Source organism: Trachymyrmex septentrionalis, unplaced genomic scaffold, assembly GCF_001594115.1.
Source record: "Trachymyrmex septentrionalis isolate Tsep2-gDNA-1 unplaced genomic scaffold, Tsep1.0 scaffold60, whole genome shotgun sequence".
In the NCBI taxonomy this organism is placed as follows: domain Eukaryota; kingdom Metazoa; phylum Arthropoda; class Insecta; order Hymenoptera; family Formicidae; genus Trachymyrmex; species Trachymyrmex septentrionalis.
The window spans coordinates 2,652,262-2,658,321 of NW_017305779.1; the positions used below are offsets into that span (position 1 = coordinate 2,652,262).

The 6,060-nt window shown below is 33.6% G+C and overlaps 1 protein-coding gene across 1 annotated transcript in view; it reads right to left on the reverse strand.

Annotated features, from left to right (window-relative positions):
• LOC108752664 (GAS2-like protein pickled eggs) overlaps positions 1-6,060 on the reverse strand; it is a 70,883-nt gene that overhangs the window by 10,333 nt on the left and 54,490 nt on the right. The gene's annotated exons all lie outside the window — the stretch shown is intronic.

Consider the following 6,060-nt stretch of genomic DNA (forward strand, 5'->3'; position numbering starts at 1 on the left):
ACAAAAAAAAGATATTAATTTTATTTCTCAATTTCTTTAATCTTTTTCAATATATTTATTGTACATAACATTAAAACGTTGAATTAAATTCCTTTTTCTAAATCTTCTATAAAAAAAATTCACAAAGAGCATATATTTCCTGTTTTCATTACTTTTTGATATCAAAATATATAACATTCTTCTTAATATGTTTAGCATTTTTGTTCGACAGCACTCAAATATAAAATTTTAATATCAAATATATAAATCGATATTTTCAATCATTAATTGAATTCTCAGTCTGTGCATATTTCAACAAATATGTTGTTTAAATCGGAGAAATAGTACGGATATATTTTTGGATTTGGATTTTTGAACTCTAAAGCATACGCGATAAAACTGTATTGATAGATCGATTTTCTTTTCTTTGAAGCATCACCAAAACTCAAACTGGTTTATCCATTGCATTATTTTGCGAACGGAAATATCGCCGAACCGAAAGGAGAGAGAATACGCCTCCGATAATTAATAGGAACGAAACAAAATTCTTAGAAGCCATGCCAAGATGAGTTCCAGTGGACGTCCGTCGTTTCGTTAACAAGGCCGCAGAGAGCAGGTAAAACCGCTCGAGTTCGTCTTTCGAGTCGCTTTCAGCGACGGTCGCTCGCTGAGTCACGTTGAACAAAAACGCAGAGTCGCTCGTGTAAGATCAATTACCAGCTCGGGAAACCTTGCTTTTCCTCACGAGAAAGTCGCTCCTGCTCGCGGCATAATGAAGGAAAGGTCGCGCGTCGCGATTTTGTTAGCCGATTTGCACGTTGCAAACATAACGATCGCCGTTTTATTCACGTAACACGAATCTCTAAAGTTGTAACTCCTTATTAACAGTTTTTTTCTTCCAGTTAAATAGGTGTATGTTTCTATGAAAATTCGCGGAATAAACTGACCTTTAGCAATCTTAGTTTTATATATTAAGAAATAATCAATTTCACAGATTCTACTTCTCGCAAGTGTTGGAATTTTTTCGTTCGTTCGCTTGACACCCGACATTCGAAAGTCTCATAAAGTCAAATCCCAGGAAGGGCGGGTTATTCACTTAACAATCAGCAGCACGGCGAAAGGGATCGTTTTCACAGATGTCTTGCAGGCGTTCGAATTAGAAAGCAGAGATAATTGCGCGCATTAAAATTTCCAATTCACTTTAACGTTGAAAGAATGTCCCTTATTATGAAACGAGCTCGTTTCACCTCTCTGACAGAAATGTGAGAAAGAGATGCACGCGACTTTTTTCCCCTATCTCAAAAACTTTCGGAACGCTGAATTCAAGCTGACGAGTTCAACTGGAAGAAAGAGATAGGCAAGTGCGTATTTCATGTCTCTTTATCGCCGAATAATAAAATAAAATTGTTCCTATAAATAAAATTGTGCAACAATTCATGCTTATGTTACGTCTCTGTATTTACGATTATTACGATCGTTGCGCAGTATTACTTAATTTCCATCGAAAAATAAATTGCGCGAGCGTTTCGTCTTTTAATGCTGAATTGAGAAATAAAAAATGTTGTGTTTTAATACTTAATTGAGAAATGTCATGATTTTAATTTAGAAGATTTTTAATTGGTCAAATCAAAGAATGAAAAAAAAATTAATCAGACATAATTCGTCATACAAAAAAAAAGCAGTCAAGGATAAATAAAATTGTGCTGATTATAAGTCCATACTATAAAATTCCAAATTTCCATTCAAATTTTAAACCATATATTTAAAAGTTTTGCAATACGTATACATTAATTAGAAATTATTTAATTAAATACATCCCTAAAATTGTATTTAAGGGGATCCTAAAGTGAATCTGTTTTATCAATTTTTTCAAACAAGTATTTTTCTAAATGCCTTTACAGATTTAAAAATGCTTCTCCATAATTAAAGTATAAACCGGTTGACTTTATGCCAAGAAATAAAAAAAAGGTTGAAAATCACAGTTTTGTTGTTGTCACATCACCGACTTTTAACGTCAATTCGTAATAATGTTCACTTTATATACGAGTTTTATACTTCATATGTTTCGTACGTATAAAACAATCTTGATTTGGGTTAGAGATTACAACCAATATTGAGTACTTAAAATTAGGTTTAGGTACTTAATACGAAAGATTAGTTAGTTAGAAAACTTGTACGTATGTGTGAGTACAATATTGATGTATGTAGTATATAAAGATATGTCGATGTACCGCATTTTATCAGTAAAATAGCGATCTCGGAGTTCGAACTTCACTTTAGGATATCTCCTTAATTTTAAGAATGTATAATCTCTCTATAAAAAATTACTGGAATTGGAAATGTATTTTCCAATAAAGTCAAGAAGTAAACAATATAAAAATGAACGTTACGTACATATATGAAACAGTTCAATAAAATAATATTTATATTAGACAATACAATTTTATATAGTGGAAATAAAAATTTTCTCACTTTAAATCTTAATTATTTGTTAAAAAAAATATCTACTATTTTATTGCAATAATTCTTTTATCCAGATTTTATAAATCGCTGCCATATATTATTTTCAAGCAAAATATAGAAAAAGATATTTTTCTCATATTTTTCATTTCGTTATATATAAAATACATATAATACGATTAAAAATACATACAATACAATTTAAAGAAGAATACATATAATATAATTCTTAAACGAGATTTTGCTATAAATAGAATTCTTTATGTATGTCAGCACGAATTATTTTGTAACTTATACATACTGTATAACGATACTGACCACGATAAAAAAAACGTAAATTGGAGAACCATCTGATAGCGTACATACACGATACTTCTACCACTGACCGATTCAATTCCTCAACACCGTCAAAGTGACGTCCCCATCGGCGTCATTGACGATTTATTGTCCCGCTGTGTAAGTACACGCCCGCGATCGATGGACCGATCGCGATACCCACGGCTCTCCCTTTCTCTCCTCCAGCGCGCGTTACTGATCGGATCGACTGATAAGCCGGCAGATCGATCGATCCGCCGATGTGGTGTCGCAGAAAGACGCGCCGTGTGCAACAGCTTTCGCTTCATATTGATCGCGGTCGGCTCAGTGGTATCGCGGTCGCAAATCTCGCGCCGATACAACACGCGAACGCGCTTGTCCTTGGGCGTTCACGAGGTGACCACCCACTGCACCCCGCGACGTCACTGACGTAATCATTTATCAATGAGCGCGCCGCGCGCCGATATTCCCCGGCGGAAGTGATCATTAGCCGGGGGTATCGGTGATCGCCGGGGAGATCGGTGAGATCCGGCAGTTTATCGGCACCTTTACGCGCGCTTATCGAGTCATCGAGGCTGCGATTTACGATGCCGCGGGTGTTCCGTTTTGTTTCTTGACCTGGCAGCAGTGGCACGGAAGGTGTTCCATATCATTGTTATTTTTGCGTGCCTCGATGAAGAATTGTTTAAACGTGCTCAGCAATTAGTTATGTTTATCGCGGAGAAGCGAGTAGCGAGAAGTGCTACTTCTTAGATTTTCTAGAGATAAGTACGGTTCTCCGTGCAAGCTGAGGAATATTTCCCTGCTGTCTTTAACTTATCGTACTCCTTATTTTTCTATTTTATGTAACATTTACGAATCATTTTATAACTTGTTTTGAGAGAAAAAACGATTTGGTTTCTGCAAATAATTTTTCAATGTTTACTTTTCAGTGATTTTATTAGATTTCTGATAAATCTTCTCCGATCCACTTCGACATCCATACTTCGGTAATCGCGTTTATTTATCGTCTTTATCAGTAATTTCTTCAGTCGGCTTTATTTTGAACCGCTTCTCGATAGTTTGAAGATTGGAATTTTCTCTGCAACGGACATTAAATCAGCCACGCTATCGATCATTCTCCCTTATCGCCGAGTCGGATCACCTTAAATATACAGGATGTCTATGGGAGATCCAATCTAACTCCAAGAACGTGTTTTACTGGTTCCCAAGATCGACCCAGATCCAAACATCATGTACATGTCCGTATTTACAATCAGTTACGACTGTTTGAAATTCAACATTTACATGTCAGACAATTTGTTCGAACAGTTGGGAAACTATATCCACTCAGTTTATACGCACTTTAATCCCTTTCAGGAATTCTGATGAGCGAGATCATTTATATTCGAAGAAAAGAGAGCATTATCGAGAATGCTGGCGAATTGCGCCGTAGAATAACAATTACTCTATACAAAGTTTTTGTCAAAAACATTATGTACTAAATCCGCGTCAAGTTATCTCATACTTTCACTTTCCAGTTAAGTAGATAGGTTTAAGGATATATAATACATATAAATTGGTAGTTAAGGATGTATTAGACGTACATTCCTACAAAAAAAATTAAATTTGGATTTTTAATATTTACACTTCAAATAAACTACATGAAAGTTGTGTGAACAAGATTATATTTTTGTTTAATAACGCATTTTTATAATTTATTTTATCTGTAATTATTTTTATTGTTAAAAATTAAAATTTTAAAAATGATTAAAAAATTTACATTTTTCTTTCATAAATATTTTAAATATTCAAAATAATTTATGCAAAATTTTATGCAAATATTTTGTTCATTTACTGAACAATTAGTTCATGCATCGCAATGTAACTCTGAATAATCTTGAATACATAATGTACTTATAAAAAATTGAGGTTTTTATAATTTATTAGATAATGGATTTCCATATATTTTTATTAGAGCATAAATTAAAAAAATACTACTATCTATTTATTAAAATAACTTATGATCCAGATAGTAAACCATCAAAATTATCGCATTATTTTTAAACGTGATTTAGAATAATCTGTAATTTTTTCATAATTTTGTTATCGTTTTGAAAATATGTATAAAACATCCTTAATCGAAATTATTAAATTAATATTCAGATCGGGATGCTCGGAACACTTCAAAATTTTTTTTTAATTCTATAGTCATACTTTTTATTGTACTATAATATATATTGTGTTATAGTTAAATTTATATTAGTTATATATACTCTTATGAAATAAAAGAATGTAAAAATAATGAATTTTAAAACTTCTATAGATATCTAAGAATTTTTATTTTCTTTTTCCACAGAACAAAGTTTCAAAGAAAACTATATAAACAAAACTGTACCACAATTCTGTAACTCTTATAAAGACAGTTCGGTATAGTTATGTCATTGCCCAATTTTTTGTTACCGTATATAAATCTACGCAACAACGATATAACGATACCAACACTGTCGTTACTGGAGTGCTATGGTTGCCCCATCTAAAGATTAATACGCTCTTGAAGATTTCTTAGTAAGAGCTTCGAGGCATCCTGTATGTCACCCGATTGTCACTATATTGAACGGTATATGCTTTTGACACTTGCGGCGATAAAAAATTATTTATCGAACCGCATCGTTCCGCTCCGTATTTGCAATGTGTAATGCAATACAACGGCGTCGTGCGAAATTCCTGGTCACGGACCGCTGGGGAACGGACACGTGGCCAGAACGCCGCATTTTCTCGCTGCGAGTGCCAGTGACACTTTTCCAGCAGACGATTTATACGAACCGCTCGATAAATTAACAAGCATATACCTGGCGCAGCCATTCGCGACTGTCACGGACAGAATTTTCTCGATGATGTAAGACAACGCGAATTTTTTTACTTATATCTCGAGGTGTTAAATAAATCCATTGCGCAGAACGTTACGTCGTGCCACGAACGCAAATATGTTCGCAGCGAGAAGACATAATATCCGTGCAGTAGTTGTGACATACGCTTCACATGGCTGCATAATTACAAGTTTTACGAAGAAACTGTTGTATCATGTAGGACATAAATGCAGAGATTTAGAAACGGATAGGATGTATTTAGCGTCAAAATACCAATGTCACATTAATAACATACTTTTATCACGTACCTTTATCGCAGAATGATAATAATATTAAGAAACACTTCAAATAAAAAATATTCCTAATTTAAATGATCGTTTATGAGATGAATATATTCTCAGAAATTTCAATATGAAACAACATTAAGTTGTCATATTATGGTAACAAGTTTATTGCC